Below are 21,758 nucleotides of genomic sequence, written 5' to 3' on the forward strand. Positions count from 1 at the left end.
AATGGTACTGCAAATATCCAAATTAAGGCCTTGATCCTGCAAATGACTTCAGGTGGACCTAGCCCCAATGAAGTCAGTGAGCCTCTGTGCAGGGGTCCACCTGCACTGAGTCTGCTGCAGAAAGAGGGCTGTCGAACGGCTGCATTCAATTCCAACCTAGAATAAAAAGGCAATTGTAACTTTCCTGTAAGTTTAAGTAATACAAAGGCTTAAATCCCAATTAGCAAAAAGTGTTTAATCACATAATTAAGCGTGCAATGCATAGTAATGGAGACAACATGAGAAACTCATAGGACTGGTCAGAAGTTTCTGTTGGAATGATTTTCTGATTTTTTTTTTAAGTCCAATTTTTTAGTAGGAAAATTGTTCTTCTGAGGTTCCTTATGGAAAATTTCAGCTTCCCAGCTGCCCCGGGGAAGGCTTTGTCAATTCTACTTTCTGCCTTCAGGTAAAAAGTGAAATTGACAAAAACCTTCCAGGAGGGCTTCTGAGTCTTCTGACTCTCTGCCTGCCTACCTCCCTCCCAGACTCCAAGCTCCAGGGCCAGACAGCTCTGCCCCTTATGTCTCCCCCCAACTCTGAGGCTGGAGAAGCCTCTCCACCTCCTGCCAGCTTTGGAACTGGAGAGGCTGAGCACCCCACCCTCTTGGGCTTCAAGAGCTGCAGGGGGGGGAGAAACGACACAGAAAACAAGGACTCTGAAAAGAACCTTTCAGCCTAGCAGCCAGAGATGCAGTTAAAAGAAAAGGAGTACTTGTGGCACCTTAGAGACTAACCAATTTATTTGAGCATAAGCTTTCGTGAGCTACAGCTCACTTCATCAGATGCATTCAGATGAAGTGAGCTGTAGCTCATGAAAGCTTATGCTCAAATAAATTGGTTAGTCTCTAAGGTGCCACAAGTACTCCTTTTCTTTTTGCGAATACAGACTAACATGGCTGCTACTCTGAAATTTCCTCCTTTGGCCAGAAATGGACTGCTTTTTACCATTTATTACAGGCTAAGAACAATCCAGATCTACTGTGGAGGTAAAACAAAAAATGGGATGGATACTAAAATTTGGAATATAACTTGGGCATACAGAATAATTGCAAAGAGCACATGATATAATTGTTATACCCAATTATGGCAGGCCCCTGACTGACAAATCAGCTAAAAGTCTCTCATTATATTTACAAAATATTCCTTAAAAAAATCCATACCATACTCTAAGAGGTGTTTCCAGTCAGTTAATCTGCTACGAGTGGGTCATAAGTACCATGTTAGACCTTATCCTTTACACGTAAAGTGTGTCTATTCTGGCAGAATATATACTTCTAACCCTTGTGCATTGTTGCTCAAGCTTATTCTTCTACTGTAATGAATTACACTTCCATATTGTTCATCATTTATCTTTTTATCCCATCCATTTTAAAAGATTGTAGTATGGTCCAGAAAAAAATTCTTAATTTAACACTGTCAAAATACACAGCGTACAATATTTCAGTGTTACATGAATATACCTACAGGATACCTACAGGCAGTGCTTAATTTGTTATGAAAGCAGTGCCGGGGCTCAAGCAAGTTTTTTTACTTCATAATAGATGTGGTAAGCCCAGTGGTGCCAGGGCAACGAATTTGCCAAGGTTAGAGACATAAATTAAGTACTGCCTACAGGGGACTATGCTATAAAGATTTAAGAGACAGCAAGAAGTGTAAAGTTGCTGTCACATCCTGCACAACTGTACCCCACTTCCTTAGACAGAGAGAGAGAGAAACCAGTTCAGAAACTGAGACAGAAAATTCAAGCAAGTCTACATTAAATACCATACTGATGCTGCTGTAATTTCTTTCAAAGATTTCTTGTAGCTATAAAGACCTACTTTAGTCACCAGTGAAATACTACAGGTATGCCTATGTATTTTACCGGGCCTCTCATTGTCAGGCCTCATCTACATTATGAACTTGAACTATTACTGACAAGTAATTAGCAACAATTACAGCGGAACTGAACTGATGAGGTGCCTGATTTAACTGCAAATGCAGGGAAACTTCATCTAGCCTTCTTTCAGATGGAAAGTTACACTATTTCACAGCGTAAGCAAGGCTGCCACAGAATACAGCAGCCCATAAAACTCAATGTAAAATAAAGCAATACAGCGATTATCCTTCATATTGTTTGATAAAGAGTTATGCAGGTCCTTTAAAAAATGATGGTAGTCAGGACAGAAAATAGCAAACTCAAATCAATTCAAAACAAAGACTGATGAAAATATCTCAAGATATTTTTAATAAACTAATAGAGAAAGCATGACCTAGTGACAGTTTCTTAGAACAGTCCTATAAAGCAAAGACTATAATGAGCTTTTGTTTATATACAGATGGAAGTTTTCATATAAGTGAAACTAAACTATATATATATTTTTTTTACACTAAGTTCCCTTTGTCAGTTTGTAGTTCCCTATAACACACACATCCAGAAGGTTGCTACCTTTTACTGTATATCCCAGACAGACCATGTGTTTTCTCTAGTCTCTGACCACAAGAACATTTTTCTATTAGAAAAATTCAAGTGTTATACTACTAAGTTTTTTAGTGTTTATACACCATCTGGACTGGTTAATAATTAAATTCCAAAACCTCTGGCAAACTATGCTTGTGCATTAAAATTAACTTATAGGCATTAATCCTGCTTATAACTTCAGTGTTTAATTCTGTAATATTTAAGCAATTAACATCCCACCATTTTGTACTATATTTAACAATAATTTTGCTTAAACCAATTTTATTAAAATACAAGATCCTTATTCCAGATCAGATCTGTAGTTTGAATACATCTGTGAGTGACTCATGAAATGAAATAATGTTTAAGTGTAGCGGATTTGACAGTTCTAATTCCATCTCGGCAGCTTTTAACCCATATCAAAGCCATAAAAGCTTTTCAAAGTGCTTTAATTCAACTGGCAATCTTTCCTAAAAGATGTGAAAAATTCATCCTTACAGGAATTCTGCCCATTTCACTGGAATTACATCAGACTAAATTGGCCTGTCACCCTGACAGCAAAGCACTGGAACTAGTTAGTTTCCAAGTATGCATCCGATGAAGTGAGCTGTAGCTCACGAAAGCTTATGCTCAAATAAATTGGTTAGTCTCTCAGGTGCCACAAGTACTCCTTTTCTTTTTGCGAATACAGACTAACACGGCTGTTACTCTGAAACCTTTCCAGGTACAATAACTCCTCACTTAAAGTCGTCCCGGTTAACATTGTTTCATTGCTGATCAATTAGGGAACATGCTCTTTTAAAGTTGTGCAATGCACCCTTATAACATTCTTTGGCAGCTGCCTGCTTTGTCCACTGCTTGCAGGAAGAGCAGCCCGTTGCAGCTAGCTGGTGGGGGCTTGGAACCAGAGTGGACAGACAGCCCCGCATCAGCTCCCTGTTCCTCTAAGTTCCCTGTGCAGCAGCCACCCAGCAGGCTACCAGTTGCTGGCAGTTCAGCTGTCCCTCCCCCCACTGCCATATGCTGCTCCTGCCCTCTGCCTTGGAGCTGCTCCTGGGAGCCTCCTGCTTGCTGTGCAGGGGAAAGAGGGGGGATAATGTCAGGGTGTCCCCCTCCTCCCTACTCCTGCCCCCCCTTACCCCTTCTCCATAGACAGGACAGGGCTCAGGACAGAGAGAGCTTACTGGCCACAGCTGCTGTCTCAACTTCCCGATTTTTTTTAAAGGCAATATACTTAGAATGGGGTCAGTATACTTAAAGGGGCAATGCACATCTCTCTCTCTCTCTCCCCCACACACAGGGTGTGTGTCTCTGTCTGCCATGCTGTCTCCCCTCCCTCCATTGGTGCTGCCTTGTAGGGTGTGAGGCTACATTAACAACGTGTTAACCCTTGAGGGCTCAGCCAAATGTTAGTTCATCATTTAGCAGTAAGGCATTCCCTGGGAAATATCCCACTCTCTTCCTTCACCACCTCAACCAAGCTTCACAATAATCATTGCTGTGTACAGTATTAAATTGTTTGTTTAAAACTTATACTGTGTGTGTGTGTGTGTGTGTGTTTATATATATAAATATTTGTAATATTGCGTAGGGACTACATCCCTTTATAAATTGTAACGAATTACTAGTGTTTTGTTTCCATCGACCACCGTTGTAAGACTTTCAGACCTGAAGTAATTATTTACAGTAACTCCTCGCCTAACATTGTAGTTATGTCCCTGAAAAATGCGACTTCAAGCGAAATGATGTTAAGCGAATCCAATTTCCCTATAAGAATTAATGTAAATGGGGGGGGGGGGAGTGGTTAGGTTCCAGGGAAATTTTTTTTACCAGACAAAAAACTATATTTAAAAATATTTAAAAAAATCTAAAAAGTTTTGTTATACTACTTTGTCTTGTGATCTCTAGATTTTGCTATCACTTGTCAAAGCTGCATAATTTATGCCACATTATATATATTAGACCCAGAAGTTGCATTTTTCTCCTCTCCCCAGGAATGCTGAACTGGGAGGAAAGGATGTGGGTGTGTGAGAGGAAGACTCACTGAACAGGAGTTTCAGTTCTACTTTTAAAGAGATATTGCTTTTTGTTGACAATTCATAACTAGCAGTCTTTAATGAGCCCACTGTTATGTATTATTGGGCTCAAATTACAATACATTCATTAACCAATGAAAACATATTTATGTAGTCCACACCTTGTCAAGCATTTTAGATGACTCTCTAATTCTGTAGGTTCTCTTTTCCAGAAGAGCACACGCATCAAGTCTTTTCAACCAGCGTCTTTCAGAAGGCCCCCTTCTGTTATTCCAGTGAGACAGGATGTACTTTCTGGCCCTGATAAGAGACACCAACAATTTTTACTTAAAATGTATCCAGTACTATTATTGCCAGGTCACTGATTAGACAAGCTGTAGTTCCTGACCTCCAACACTAATTGCAGAAGCTTTGGAGGAAAAGCAATGTTCAAAAGCAAATAAAGACTTCAAGCGAGAAACTAAATTTGAACTTAAAGTTACATAAGGCATAATTTTTAGAAATCTGAGTGATAGGAACTATATTAGACACTCACAGTATTCCCATACTAAGAGAAAGTGTGAATCCACAAGGAAACAAATCACACAAACCCTATTTTTATTCTTCTTTCACTCATCATCACGTCACTTTTCATGCTGCCTCTGTTCCATCCTTCTCATTACAACCATGTACTCCAACTCCAAATCCAGTCTTTAAAAACAAAGGACCTAGCTCTGCAATCAAAACTCCATGGGTAGACTGACTGTGTGTCAGGCTCCACCAAAGTCAACAGACTGCTGCACAATCCAGGCAGATTCAATTGCACAACTGGCTCCTTAATTCTTTCAGCATTACACCCACCAGTATATTTATAAAAATTCTACATGACTTGACGTTTGGCCTTTCAATGTTGCATCATATTTGTTTGAACAATTCCGTCTTTGTTTTCATGCAGTTTAGATTGTAGGCTCTTTACAGTAGATATTGTGTTTTTCTGTGTCTATACAGCACTAAGCACAATTGGGACTAAGACAACAAAATTAAGACAAACCCTTTCCTAGCTCTTTCTGGAGGATGCTGTAAGTGAGAAATAGAACATGTATGAACATTTATCCTTTTATATTCAATTCAACCAATAAAAATGTAAAATTCTGCAACATTAATAAATCTCTGCAGAAGGTCTTTGAGACCAGAATCACAATTGCCTTGCAGAAAACTCTTAATACTAGTGTTTCAATAACCTATGAGAGGAAACCCCTTATTGAAACTACAGCATGCATATTCTTAAACACATACTGTTGCTGTAACTGTGCTAAACAACCATTTCCCAACACTATTAGCACTGGATAGAACTGACATTTGTTCGCAATATTGTTGGAAAATGGTTTCAAACACTGATACAATCCATAGGCTTGAGCATTTTTGGTTCTAAAATGAAGGGTCTGTCTATTAATATATGGGTGAGGTCTTAAAATCAGACCCACGCTCAGCAAGTGGGGTGTCACAATGACAACCCTAGCACTGAACTGCTTGATTTTCCATACAAAATATTATGCAAGAGAATACACACGACATCCTAAGCAGACTGGAACAAAATCATCTACTTGTACCTTCCAATCAACTGCTTTTCATTTTAAAATTTGAACTGAGCTAGATTAGGTTTATTTCAATGTATTGCCTCACCTACTGATGTGCTGCTAAAACGTTCTAAAAGAAGAGGCTGTATTCCTTGTTTGACCAAAAGTAAACTGATCACATATTACAGTGACTAAATCTCAGCAATCCTTCAAGATGTAGAGTATTCTCCCACACTCAGTGAAGAACAGTTTGTGTTTGACTACAAAGGATTCAGTTTATTGTTGGTCAAGTAAGCAACCACTAATAAGATCAACTGTACCAAAACATCAAGACTGTAGAAGAGATGGAAATGATTACAAGACTTTGAACTGAACCATCATGAATTTTCGTCAATGGAGATTTTTGCCCGATTACATCATCGGTCACTTTGGCCTTTAATCTTCAGCGGTGGGCGAGAGGGAAATAGTCTATTTGAGCTGCAATTTTCACAAAGCTCTGAACAAGCTTCAGAAGTAGTCCAAATCACAAAAGAAAACTCACTGTAAGCTGTGACAAGATCTTTTTTTTTTTTAAAACAGATCCTGTTTATGATTCACACGTGAAAACGTCAGAGATTCTTTAAGTAATTTCTCAGCATTCAAAAGCCACGTGATGCAGTGTCAAGTTCTAGGATGCTGTGTTGGTGTGGAATTACTCTGCCGATTCACTCCTGCAGCAGCCAGCCCAACTGGGTGTCACTAGTTTCAACTCAAAGAGTATGAACGGTTGACAATCCCGATCACGGAGTGCTGAGAGTAAAGTTGCAGTTTAACATTTCAGGAAATGTGAATTTAAACCAAAATAAATGTGTCCACACAGAAATTTATATTCGTTTAACTGTGGCTTTTTGCAGTTTCGCTTGAAAACTGATTGGGAATCAGTTCAAACTAAAATCAAAATAAGCAAGTCTATACAGGAGTTTCCACCAGTTTAACTAAATCAGTTTTAGAATATTTAAGTTAAACTAGTGCAACTTTCCCACGTAGAGAAAGTCTAAGACAATTGTCAGCCAGGGGAGGGACAAGAGCCTTGCCAGGAGAATGGTTTGCAAAATAAATGGCAGCTAGAGGTTAATCTCATGCCCCTAAGTGAGTGTTTCTTCATTGGGCATTGGATCACACCCTTCGTAATTGGCGATACCATCTGCTCCTTTATTCTTGAAATAAATTAGCTTCACACTCTTCATTTCTTTCTTTTACTTTACTTGCTTTCTTTCATCGGCCCTCAGTGTTTTTCCATCTTTGTGCAGAAAATTCTGCTTATTTATGTATCTGTTAATTTCACACAAGACTGCTAATGACAATAAGTTTTATCAAATTAACCCTGCAACTGATTGTTCCATGAATGAAACTGAGCAATGCAATCAGTGTGGTGGAAGTGCCCAACACCTCAGCATGTAGCAATAGAATAAAAGTCTGTTCTAAAACCTACCAAATAATTACAGATTGATTACTACATTTAAACACAGCTTTGTGGCTCCCTGTCCTTTTCTTGTCTATGTTTGGAAGTTTTTATATCCAGTCATAAGGGTACACCCTACTGTTTGCAAAAGCACTGTAGGGACAGATTTCTTTGTTTTAATCTGTGAAATAACTGTAAATAGATACCAGCCCAATTATTAGAACAAACTATTCTAACCTCTTGAAATCCTTAAGTAATAAGGGCAAGTAATTAATACCCTGAGAAATCTTGCTGGAGAGCATAATTATGTCTCAGTAGCTAAACCCTCTCCTTACTTCAAACCTACATAGTGAAGATATCACCTTCCCAGCTAGATTTCCTTCAGTTTCACTATTTTAGAGTGGAGAGTTTAATTTGTGCTTTTCTCTTCAAGTCCTCAATAGGCACCATGTGCTTTATGCTGGGTGTCTGGCAGTGTAAATTATACCATCTCACCATAAGCAGATATTTTTGGCCATATCTTTATTACCTTCTTGCAAGTTCTGTGTAAGCTGAGTCATGTGGACCATTGCTAGTTTACTACTGAGACCTGAAACATAAGGCACACAGAAGACTTTTGTCCCGTTCATATGGTGAGGTGCTACATTTTGAATATTAGCCCAGCATGTCAGGCAATGAAACTTAGGGCCTGCCTACAAAGGAAAATTTTTCCCAGTGTAGGTTTTCCCACTATAGCAGGGGTTGGCAACCTGCGGCATGTGAGCCAATTTTTACTGGCACGCTGCTGCCAGCTGGGGTCCCGGCTGCTGTCCTGGGTGAACGGAACCCCAGGCCAGCAGTGGGCTGAGTGGGGCCGGCGGCTGGGACTGTCCGCCAATGTAGGGTATTAAATTTCTCCCTGTAGAAATGTGCTACTTGCAGAGCATCAGGTCTGGCAGCTGTAAGTGGTACACCGTAAGTAGCATATTCCTATGGGGAGAAATTTAATATACTACAGAGCGGTAGGGTAGGCTGTGCCTCCCCAAACAGCCAGCCCACTTCCTGCCCCCCTCAAACCCTGACCCATCCAACTCCAACCCCCCTCCCCACTCCTTATCCCCTGACCATGCCCTCCTAGGACCCCCTACCCTGGACTGCCCCCCTCAGAATCCTCCACCCATCCAACCCCCCCGACCCCATCCACACCCCCAACCTCGACAGGCCCCCCCCCCCGGGACTCCCACGCCTATCCAACCACCCCTTACCTTTCCGTCCCCTTACCATGTCACTCAGAGCATCAGGACCGGCAGCCGTAAGTAATACACTGTAAGTAGCACATTCCTGTGGGGTGCAATTTAATACACTACACCCAGCCCCGCTCAGCGCACTGACGGTCTGGAGTTCTCAAAATATGCTCTCTCACCCCTTATCAAATTACACTACAATTAGCTTAAAAACTTTGTTCGTATGTTACAGGAATCGTTAAAAAAATGTATAATGTTAATAAATACATAGGTTTGATGAAACAAAGTAGTTGTACTTATGTGCCTGTGCTTAACTTGTGTTTTCAGTGATTTACCTTCTAAAAAAATCTCGCATGTCTCACACCCCCAGAAAGGGCATCTCGCACTCCACTCCAGAACCACTGCACTAAACTGATAAGATCTGCATTTTAATTTAAGCTTCTTAAACATTTTAAAAACCTTGTTTACTTTACATACAACAATAGTTTAGTTACAGAATATAGACTTATAGAGAAAGATCTTCTAAAAACGTTAAAATTTATTACTGGCACGCGATACCTTCAATTACAGCGAACAAATGAAGACTCAGCACACCACTTCTGAAAGGTTGCCGACCCCTGCACTGTAGTTATACTGTCATAAGTATCAGGATAGTGCATCCACACCACTTTGTTGATGCCAACTTAATACTAACATGGCTACCACTCTGAAACCTATCTACTATGAATCACTGTGTCCACATGGCTCAACTTTTTCTTTAAAATAATTGCTCTGCATTTTGGGCAGATATCCCATGTTCTGCTGCCAGGCTTTATCCGTTCAGGGATTTTTCTCACAGAGCATTGTGGGATACCTACCAAAACCTACTGGAATGCTGGGACTTGGGATCAACAGAAATACAAAACAGAAAAACTCCCATGATTCCTCTCCTGGTATCCCATAAACTCATCTGGTTTTAGTGGGCCAGGACGATTTTCCAACTGCCCAAACACATCAGGCAGCACATAATGGAAAAAGCACTGCTGAGCACTACGATCCTGACTATCATTAATACGAACAAGGTATACCAGATGTACTAGCAATCATGCAGGCGGGAGGCTTTGGATGAGTTGGCAGACAGCCACCGGCGTTACTTCTGCAATGCCATGCAGATATCGCCAGAAGAGTGGAAGGACTACCTGAAACAGGATGGTTAATTAAAAATAGGGATACATACACATGAACCTTTTAGCAGTGTAACTCATTCCATAATAGAGTTATTTCATTTCCAAAGCAGATTAATTAAAGCATGATCAGATGCCAGAAAACTGGAAAACAAAAAGCTTGCATGGACACAAAGCAATTTATTCCAAAAAATGCTAAAGTTATACTGAAAAAAAACCCTTTCCCATATAAACAAGCTCTAAGACACCGTGGTCTCTTCATTCTTTCAGTATAAGCACATAACATATAGTTCTGTTTGTCCACTTGGCAGGAAAAATACAGATTTGGTCTGGGCAAGCAGTTGGCTCTAAGTGCTATTAAACTAGTAGAAATACAGATCTAAACCAAATGTGTCAAAATATTTATGTTCATCCTACTAGTTTTAAACCCCCCTCCTCAAACCTAAGCTTACTCTGAAGAGCACTTACAGTAACCCTTTAAAATATTTTGTCAATGAAACATGGTTGTACCTTTAATTTATTAACTACAAATTTGCCTGACAAAGATTTGTACAAGTTCTGAAGCAAAAGTCCTAATCTATGGCATCTAAAATGTTGAATATAGAAAAGGCAGATATAAGAAGTTATCTTGCAGAGACTGCTCCAGATCAATTTTACGGGGAATCCAAATGGTGAATTCTTTGCTATTATAAAGGCATAGGTTTTATTTGCTCTTCATGATTTATCTGACCTCATTACAATGCCTGTTGATTCTTCTTTTAGTAATTTGGTCTATACACCCACATAGAGTCTATAGTGCAATTCATTTTTTAAATGCTAAGCAGAAGAATTCTGCACTTGCTCCTTTCACTTAGTTTCTGAAGTGATGAAACCTTTGCTTATCTTATTTTAAATACAAAGAGAGATAAGTCAGAGTTTTTTCAGTATTCAAAACACTGGTCTTACCTGATGAATGCCAGTTACTTAGGAGCTCTGGTGTTGGAATTTCTGCTTGACAACTCCTGTAGAGATAACACAAACTAGTTATTACACATGGACAATTATGAACTTTTTTCAATATAAATAAATGCTTTAAAAAACCTTAAACGGTACACTATAGAGAATATAAGATTTATAAATTGATTCTGTTGGAAATCACCACTTCCAACATTCTTACAAAATGAAAATAGGACCAATTTAACCAAACCACCACCTAGTGGCATGGTGTAAAGTCAGCTCTTGTTTATTTTCAGTGTGAAGAAGTTACTATATTTAATGTAAAGGACAATGCTCTACCAACTTATTTTAGTATTTTCTTATCTCTCCCCCCACAGTATGTTCAGGCAAGTCAAAACATCAAGCACATCAATTAGCGGGGAAAAGAGTTTCAAATAGTGACACTTCACAGAACTCAAATATATGGCCTTCCCTCACTAGAGCATCTGACGCTTTTAAATATCACTCGGTATCTCAGCACCATGCAAAAAAATCCAATATGCAAAACATTAAAGTGTATCAAGAAAACACAAAGCAGTCCAAATACACAGACAGGCAAAACTCTGCAAGTTGGCAAATGGAAAACCAATTCACGTTAGCCCTCGAGAAGGGACACTTGAGCACAGCAAGAGAGATTAGTTCGCAAACTGTACAAAGAATGTGGGTGGGAAGAATAAGAATTAATCGAACAATGCTCAATGCACACATATTAGGGTACCCTTACAGATAAAAGCTAGCTTGTTCCCTAGTTGTTTTACTGAATATACATAAAATGGATTGCAAGAGCATTATGTACCCATCCTACTGCTTGAATCTGGCAACTCAGTTTTATTCTATATGACTAACTTCTTTACGATCTTTCCCGTTGCATCCACATTGAGAGGGTTTTCATGATAGGAGTTTATATAATTACACTGATTTAATTTAAAAAGCCAAGTATTTTCTCTGACTGTTGCTAAAGGTGTTGGATCATATTAAAGAAGTTCTTTATTAAAATCACAAATGAGTTTAATTCCCCAGAGTTTAAATTCCAGGGTATTACTAATTAAGAGGTCTCTTGGTTTTTGGTACTGTTTCTCTCCCTCTGTGTGTGAAACTTGCAAGCTGCTAATTGCGTTAGTACATTCTAAGACAGAGTCTGTTCTCAAAGCAATTCTTTGTAATAACAACTACTCATGCAGAGAGAGACTCAAAACAATACTCTAACAACAGAAACAGCACCCAGAGACTCCCTGCCCTTTCGTTGTATTCATCTTGCTTTGTTAACAATTGTGATTAAAATAGAGATAGAGGATGTATGTGGATGGATGCTTGGTGTGGATAATAACTGAATGATTAGGGAGGTGCCAGCCTAAGAATCCAGTGTCCATCGGCTGAAGAAGGCATCAAGTGGAAATAACCAGAGGACCCCCGGAGGGCAGACTGGAATCCACCCAACAGCCTCAAGAATGGGAGAACCAAAGAACAAGATAACATCTAGCAGCACGGTGCCATCAGGAATGTGCCATCTGCTGATTGATTCAGCAACAGCATGATGAAGCAATTCCCATAGACTGGCATAGGAAGAAATTCCTATAAAAATGGACTCTAGAAAGTGAGAGCTTTGGGGGTCTGATTCTGCAAACCAACTTCCAGGAGCATCAGATGAGCATCTGACAAGGCCCTGCTCCCTCCTCATGTCCAGGCCACCTGGCCAGTGGCTTGGCATGAGCAACTCTAAGGCTGGTAACTATGATAACAACCTTGCAGAACCTCTGTGTGTGTGTGTGTGTGTATGAATGAAAGTGTGAATAAATATGAGATTGAATGGAATGTTATAGCTATAACTAACTGCTTACTATGATTCTTTCTGTATTCACAATAAATGTGGTGAATTTTGCCTTTTCCCCTTTAAGAAGATCCTGCTGGTTTTTATTTTATCGGTATAACAAAGGCAACTCCAGTACTATATGCCCTGCCTTTGATCGGAGGTTGGATCCAGTTATGAAGCGATTCCTTATTGTAACAAGGCCCTGAGAGAGAAGACTGGAAAAAAGAAGGATTTAGGTTTGGACTTCTTCACAGCTAGAAAATCAAGTAGAACTGTAGAGAGTATGTTAGGAGTTGAGAAGAAGGTGGCTGTCAGTGTGAATGCATGGCTACAGGGTGGACTGTTTTTAATTATGATTTAAAATCAGCAGGCAGGATATCTTGATTTAAATGTAATAATTACAGTAGAAATTAGAAGATAAAAGGATAAGGAACTGATAGCAGGGACACAAGTGAGCTATAGGCCTGGATCTATAATAGCAGCTTAAGTAGTTAGCATAAAGCCTTATAGCCTGAGTAGGAATAGCTGCTCAATAAATTAGCATATGTAATTAAACTAATAGTGACCTTAAGTCACGAGATGGCACAAGACTTTGTGACTATTACAAAACAATAAACAAGTGTTGCAATCTGCTGGTAGGTAACCACAAGAAGGCAGATTGCACCAGTTTCGAGTATTTTTGGAAGGGGACATCAGCAGATGCTCAACTGCAGGTAACCATAGTAATTCAACTGATGTATATACTAATGAGCTTTGCCTAATTAATGTACTAACCTACAGGATAAGGATACCCCAATGTTATGAGAGTGAAAAAGTGAAGATATGGTAAAGGAGGGAAAAACTATTTGTACATATGCATAAGGACCAGCAAAAGGCCTATCAAACATCTGGTCTCAGATACAGCCATTGGAGTTCTTCATCAGCATACCAGAGAGTCAGACTAGGATCCGTCTCACCCTCTAGAGCAGGGGTCTCAAACTCAATTTATCTTATGGCCAGTGCCAGTTCTCAAATCCTCCCAGCGAGCCAATGTCACTGAAGATGGCGTTCAGAAAAAATACAACAAACATTTTCTATTTCAAATTTCTTAGAAATAATAAAAACTGTCATACAACTTTATACAATTCGTCGCCTGCCAGAGAGTTTTTAGTGTTTGCCAGACACCTGGCAAAGCTTCAGTTCTGTCAGTTTGTTGGTGTTTGGCCTCAGTGACTGAGCAGTTGAAACCTTCAGAATTGCAGCAAGGTGTGCACCAGATAGTTGTATTCGGTATTTTGACTTGTTTATATTCATTGTGGAAAAAAGTGATGCTGCCTCAATGGCTAACTCTGCCCAGCAACTAATGATGCTGTCTCCCCGGCTGTCTCTGCCCAGCAACTAGTGATGGTATCTCTGTTCCTCTCCCGCAGCCAATGGGAGCTGCGGGGGGCGGTGTCTGCATACGTCTCTCCTCTGCGGGCCGCAGTGGCGAGGTTCTCGGGCCGGGACTTTGAGATCCCTGCTCTAGAGCTGTCCCCATGAATAGGGTGAGTATATACATGTAATGGTGCCAGTCACTCTATACTATACTATCTCACTTTACTTGTTTGGATTGTTTTACTTATTGGACTATCATCATTATCATCAAATTTGTACAGTTACTGATTGTCTTCCCCGAGTGTGTGTTTTTGTTGTCACTGTTGTGCCCTATGGAGCTCCCAGAGCTGTAACTCTGATAATACTGAGCCTGATTCTGTATATTATACAGACTAAAACTAAAACAAAAACCTAATCAACAAACAATTAATATATCAAGCAACATAATCTTGTTTTACATTTGTACTTTAGTTATTTTCCTAAAGAAGGTGTGATTTGTATTGATTGGTAACCATTACAAGTTAATTTGCAACTAAATATAAGCATTTACACTAGATTTGGTACTTTTTGCTAGCCAGCAAGATATATTATATCTATACATATTTAAACAACTATATGACTTAACATACATTTATTCAGATTCTTAATTTTTACACTTTTTATGATGTTAAAAAACGGTGAATGAAACCTGTAATTACAAGTAAATTAATCATAATCTAGCAAGTAAAAGGTCAGAGTAGCAGCCGTGTTAGTCTGTATTCGCAAAAAGAAAAGGAGTACTTGTTGCACCTTAGAGACTAATACATTTATTTGAGCACAAGCTTTTGTGAGCTACAGTTCCGATGAAGTGAGCTGTAGCTCACGAAAGCTTATGCTCAAATAAGTTTGTTAGTTTCTAAAGGTGCCCCAAGTACTCCTTTTCTTTTTATTTGTAATTAGAATCAAACTGCATTTGGATGGAAAAAATTGTTTATTAGTTAAATAAAACTACCTTACATGACCTGGATATTTAATACTACAGATAATTCAGTCAGTTAATTAACAGAACTGGTTACTATATCCTTCAAGACTTCAGAAATAGATCTCAACCTCATTTTTATTCAGAGATTGAAAGGGGAAAAACAAGCTTTCCTGCTTTTTCAACCCCAGATGGTTTCTCAACTTTAAATGAAACCTGAGCTATTCTTGTTAGGTGACAAATCTGAGGAACTGTCCCCGACTGAGGTGTCATTTGAGGAGGCTTTGGAACAAACTGATTAATTTAAACACTAATAAGTCACCAAGACCAGATGGTATTCACCCAAGAGTTCTGAAGGAACTCAAATGTAAAATTGAAGAACTGCTAACTGTGGTATGTAACCTATCATTTAAATCAGCTTCTGTACCAGGTGACTGGAGGATAGCTAATGTGACGGCAATTTTTAAAAAAGGTCCCAGAGGCGACTCCAGCAATTACAGGCTGGTAAGTCTAACTTCAGTATTGGGCAAACTGGTTGAAACTATAGTAAAGAACAGGATTATCAGACACATAGATGAACACAATTGGTTGGGGAAGAATTAACATGGCTTTTGTAAGTGGAAATCATGCCTCACCAATCTAGTAGAATTCTTTGAGGGGGTCAATAAGCATGTGGACTAGGGGGATCCAGTGCATATAGTGTGAAGATTTTCAGAAAACCTTTGACAAGGTCTGTCATCAAAGGCTCTTAAGCAAAGTAAGCTGTCATGGGATAAGAGGGAAGGTCCTCCCATGGATCAGAAATGGATTGCTATATAGGAAACAAAGAGTAGGAATAAATGGTCAGTTTTCAGAATGGAGAGAAGTAAATAGTGGTGTCCACTAGGGGTCTGTACTGAGACCAGTACTATTCAACATATTCACAAATGATCTGGAAAAAGGGGTAAAGTGAGGTGGCAAAATTTGCAGATGACATGAAACTACTCAATTGCACTTAAGACCACAGCAGATTGTGAAGCGTTACAAAGGGATCTCACAAACTGGTTGACTGGGCAACAAAATGGCAAATGAAATTCAACGTTGATAAATGCAAAGTAATGCACATTGGAAAACATAACTCCAACTATACATATAAAATGATGAGGTCTAAATTAGCTGATACCACTCAAGAAAAGAGATCTTGGAGTCATCATGGATAGTTCTCTGAAAACATCCACTCAAAGTGCAACAGCAGTCAAAAAAACTAACAGAATGTTGGAAATCATTAGGAAAGGGATAGATAATGAGAGAAATTTTCATATTGCCTCTATATAAATCTATGGCACACTCACATCTTGAATACTGTATGCAGATCTAGTTGTCCCATCTCAGAAAAGATATACTGGAATTGGAAAGTGTACAGAAAAGGTCAACAAAATGATTAGGGGTATGGAACAGCTTCCATATGAGGAGAGTTTAATAAGACTGGGACTTTTCAGCTTGGAAAAGAGACAACTAAGGGGGAATCTGACAGATGTCTATAAAATCATGACTGGTGTGGAAAAAGCGAATAAGGAAGTGTTATTTAGTACTTCTCAAAACACAAGAACTAGGGTCACCAAATGAAATTAATAGGCAACGGGTGTAAAACAAACAAAAAGGAACTATTTCTTCACACAATGCACAGTGAACCTGTGGAACTCTTTGCCAGAGGATCTTGTGAAGGCCAAGACTATAACAAGGTTAAAAAAAAAAAACTAGATAAGTTCATGAAGGATAGGTCCATAAATGGCTATTAGCCAAGATGGGCAGGGATGCAAAACCATGCTCGGAAGTGTCCCCAGCCTCTGTTTGCAAGAAGTTGGGAATGAGCAACAGGGGATGGATCGCTTGATCATTACCTTTTCTGTTCATTCCCTCTGAAGCACTTGGCACTGGCCACCGTCAGAAGACGGGATACTGGGCTGGATGGACCACTGGTCTGACCCATTATGGCTGTTCTTATGTTCTAAAGCATTAATCTGAATTAGCTGAATAAATTTAAATGAAGAAAATATTCTCCATTCTCCTGCTACTGCTGTTAAAGATTGGTTTAACACTTCAAAAATTCTGTTTTAAGGTGCTTACCCAGTGACTTCCTCCAGTTCAGTGATGTGATGTGATGTTCTTCAGAACTTCAGCAGCAAATGTACAGCTGGAATGTTTTTTTTTAAATTTAAATCTTTCTTCTTCTCCTTATCCCCTCAACTGAGGTCAGATCATTGTGTAAGCATCCACGATCTCTGTCCATTGGAGGTAGCATTAAGGTCCACCTGCTTATATTCTTTGATGCAATCTATCCACTGCTCCCTCAGTTTCTCTTTTCTAGCACCCTCTTCTGCCAAGCTATCTTCAGCATATCCCTTTCATTCATCCTCTGCTTGCATCCAAACTAATGAAGCTGTGTTTCCTGGATTTTGTCAGCCACATCATGGACTTGGACTTCCATCCTAATACTTCCATTTTGAAATCTGTCTGTGTGTATTTTATTTTTATTTAAACAATTACTCTGTAGTAAGTTGAGGGAGGCTTTAACATAACTTGTCATACTTTTAAGTAGGTTTATATTTTTTTAAAAGAAAAATGTATTTAAATTTAAAAAAAAAAAATTTAATTCCACTCTGCAGGGCTGTCTGCCCTAAGCTGACTATGTGGTCAGAGCCATTGGTGAGCATGTTTGACAATGGCACACTGGAGAAAGTGTGATGACAAAGAAAGATTGAGAGGTGGAAAGACTACAAATATAATCAAGTATCCAATACATAGAATTTGCTGGAGCTATTTTCTACCCAGTGAGTTGGGGCAATGTCCCATTTCAGTTTCTCTTACTGCAGCCCTATGGATGCTGAGCTGTAAAATACTAACATTGCTGGACTATTCAGTTCGGAGCCTCGCTTTGGTTATTCTGACAACCCAAACTACTGAAGAGTGCTAGAGGAATTGCTTCCTGATTGAAACTTTGTATGGATCTCTGAGGTGGGGTGTACAAGCCACACCTGCAGTGCATGCACAGGCTGGAGGAGGACCTTGAGCTACTCTGTTCCCTTTCTACTTACGGGCAGCCTAGGGAGGTAAGCAGAACTACAACCTGAAGCGCTGCAAAAGGAGCACTGTAGGAAGCCCCTTACTATTGATGGTCTGACCTGCTCAGGGAAAAGGACTCTGCAAGGTGGGAGACTTATTCTTTGATTTATTTTGTTTACATGGCTTTGTTGTTCCCTCTTGTGTTGGGAGGCTGGTTGGAAGTGATCCAAGGAGGCAGCTGCACAGCACTCCAGGGTGCAGGACTCAGTTGCCTACCTTGGGGTCCTGGATCAGAACCTGGTGTAGAGGGTGGTCCTGGGTTCTCCAACCTGCCTCCTAATGGGGCTGGTGGCAAAAAGCCTATCCCCAAGACTAGACTCAGGATGAGGAAGACTCCATAACCCAGAGAGTCCTGAGTCTGGGACTTTGGCTAGGTGAAGCCTGAAGTCCCTGCTGGGCAGTGGAACTAGCATTTGTTGGACTTTTTACATACCCCAGAAGGGGCGGACACAACTTGTGCCCCCAAATGGAGGGCTGAATCACAGAGGGGACAGACCACTGCGGGGCTGGAGTGGCTATCATCAGGTGCGCAAGACAGAAAAGCATCTGTCATGCTCTCACTCAACCAGCAGATGGCGCCTCTGGGGTACAGACCCCTTCCCAGTCTCCTTATTAGCTGTCCCCTTCTATGTCTTCCAGCGGTACATGCACTAACTTAGTTTACACTTTGGAGAAGGGGCTAATTGCTATAGTTGATGGGGATTTTGGTTCTGCAAGATTTGCTCCAAGGGAAAATAATACAGACAAAAAAAGTCCATGGATATTTCTCTTACTTTCAGACAGCAGAATGATATTTTATCAGGATCATATAATGAAAAAACATTAGCCATTGCTACCACCATCCCATCGTATGATCTAGTTAATGCTGATATCAAATATAGCCAGGGAAGTGATGCATCCTTAATGCACAAACACTTCAGAGGGAACCACTTAGACAGAGGAATATAAGGATACAATAAATAATTCAAAGTTAATCTGTATTTAAGAAACAAACAAACGTGTGCTACTACTACTCGGCAAGCCAAGCTACAATGATAAAGAACTGAATCCTACAGCATTTAGGGCTAAAATCCAGCCTTAGTACAGAGCTCCTGGGTCTATTTTGCAAATCCATAACCAAATCGTGGGGGGCAGGGGGGTGAGGAGATGGGGAGAAACCTCTGCATTGAGGTGAATGTTATGCAGCAACTTAATTTTGATATCATGGATTTCACCCCCAGCGACTCTGAAAAAGGGTATTAGGAAAATGCTGTGCATTCTCAGTGGCTACCTAAAGTTTGAACCTGGGGGAAGGGGAAAGAGAAGAGTCCCTATAAAGGGGGCTATCTTGCCCTAACTCAGTACTCCTGGCTGCCAACTCTGAAACAGAGCTGTCACCAAGCATAGGATTCAAGGCACCGTCATTACAAACATCCCATACCAAGGAAACTTTTTTTATAAGCTCGGGGACTCCCCCAGCCCCTTCTTTTCTCTACTCCTTCCCAGTATGGCAGCCCTATGAGACTTGACTGGTGCTTCAGGGTTACTGTAATCACCACAGGTCCACATCAGACAGAAAGATGAGGATCTGCAATTGGCTCCCCAAATCCTTACATAGCTATGCAGGCCCCAGACATGGAGCTCCTTCATCCTGACCTACCTCAGTACTGCACAGGCCAGTCCAGAGCCAAGAGACACACCTTCCAGCTTTATGAGATTGTGGGGAGTGACCTTGAAGGCCTGAGCTCCAGCTCAAAGAGCAACATCAACACAAATTTTAGAGCACTAGTAGGAGCCCCATTACCACAAGTATGTGGTCCCAGGCTGGGAGGCTTGCTCCCAGATGCAGTGTAGACATCTCCTAGAGAAAGAAAAACACTCCTAGGGTAAGGAAAGGGTCTCTGCTCTGTGGCCCTCATCTTACACAGTCTCTACTGTTTTTTTTTTTCTTAAATATTTTCTGATGTCTCACCCAGCTCACTGAAAACCAAGCAAAGTGTCTTCAGATACCCCTTGAGGCATCCCAGGAAGTGCAGGCACTCCTGTAAATCCACACAGGGCCTGCCTACAGTGTTTCAAAGATAACCCCTTAAAAGCAGACCTCTCAGTCAAAGGGGGTGTTTCTGAGATATGAGATCTATGAGGGTTGTCTCTCCATATTTTGGTGCAAGGTAGGGATACAAGGGATCAATAGTTCTGTTAGTAGCTGACTAACAGATTAAAGCTGAAGCTAGACAAATTCAAACTAGATGTAAAGGTGTAAATTTTTAACAGTGAGGATAATTCACATTGGAAGAACTTGTTTAGGGATGTGATGGATTCTCCATTACTTGAGATCTTCAAATCAAGACTGGATGTCTTTCTAAAAGAGATCTTCTAGCTCAGAAAAGAAGTTTAGGACTTGATGAAGAAATTATTGGCTAAAATTCTATGGCCTGTGTTATGTATGAGGTCAGACCAGATTACCATAACAGTCCCTTATGGCCTTAAAATCTGTGAAAATTATTTAAAAGCTGCAGGGATTTTGCTGGTCTTGCTCTAACATACTAGGACCTCTGAACACCAAAAAGCTAAGATTGAAATGTAATACTCTGCTCTGAAAAAAAATTACGTCCAGTGCTATAAAATGTATAAGTGGTCATGGATTTTCTTCATCTCCATTTTACATTAACTTAAATTTCTTCACTTTTGGAACAGCTTTATAATATTGAACTATTTATGGTCTCTAGCACAGCTAATTGTAATGCTTCTGCCTGGCCTGCTGGGTCACCTTGGGCAAGTTATTGCAACTCCCCCGCATCTTTAAAATGGAGATTATGATACAAGCCTCCTGCGTCAAGCACTTTAAGATCTGCTGATGAAAAGTACTACATAGGAGCTAGGCATTATTATTATAGCCAAGCAATCAAAGAGCAGGCTCCCACAGCAATAAATAGCATGGCTCTATGCACTAACTACTCCGCACAACTCCTGGCCAGTACTATTCCATCTGGAGTATCCATAGTGTGCTTATTCTCTCTACTCTAACCCCAGCACTCTAAATGCATTCTTTATGCACTTTGTTCTGGTTAGAATAGCTTTTAATATTGCTAAAATTACTTGAACAATTATCTATTACAAATAAGCAGAATTTTTCAAGATAATTGAATCTGAACTAAAAAGCAAGCTGACAGTGATAAGATTTACACAGCCTTATAAAAAGAACAGTTGTTAAGAATAACAAATCTAAATGAGATTAGCAGGTCAAAATGTATATTACAAAAATACATGCATTATGCATGTCAAGTCAATTCCCAGCACATTGAAATACAGCTAAAAGTTTAAGATTAATGCTGATTTAAAAAACAAAACAAAAAAACGAACACCAACCATTGTATAGAAAGTTTTCAAGAGCTTTTAAGTTTTGCTGACAGTAGATGGTGTAGTAGGAAGAGAGCCTGAGACATAAGCCCTTGTATTATAGGCCTGGTATGAGGCCTGAGCTAAAGTAATGGGCAAGCTTTGCTGATATAAAGCAAAGTTAGCAAAAGTCCTGACTTTTGAACAAATGTCAGGCTCTGTCTGCTTGCAAGTTCACAGAATGTGGCTAGAACAGGGCTGATATCAGATTGCAATATCAGCCCTGTTCTTGCCAGATTCTGTGAACTTGCAAGCAGGCAGAGCCTGATGTTTGCTCA

At 40.0% G+C, this 21,758-nt stretch overlaps 1 protein-coding gene across 2 annotated transcripts in view; it reads right to left on the reverse strand.

Annotated features, from left to right (window-relative positions):
* LRRC8B (leucine rich repeat containing 8 VRAC subunit B) overlaps positions 1-21,758 on the reverse strand; it is a 44,959-nt gene that overhangs the window by 11,123 nt on the left and 12,078 nt on the right. For both annotated transcript variants that reach the window (XM_073357125.2, XM_073357126.2), the window contains exons 2-3: positions 10,847-10,902; positions 4,680-4,818 (exon numbers count right to left, since the gene is read on the reverse strand). The gene's annotated coding sequence lies outside the window, so the exon portion shown is untranslated. The remainder of the gene's footprint in view (positions 1-4,679; positions 4,819-10,846; positions 10,903-21,758) is intronic.

This window comes from Lepidochelys kempii, chromosome 8 (genome assembly GCF_965140285.1).
Source record: "Lepidochelys kempii isolate rLepKem1 chromosome 8, rLepKem1.hap1, whole genome shotgun sequence".
Classification (NCBI taxonomy): Eukaryota; Metazoa; Chordata; order Testudines; family Cheloniidae; genus Lepidochelys; species Lepidochelys kempii.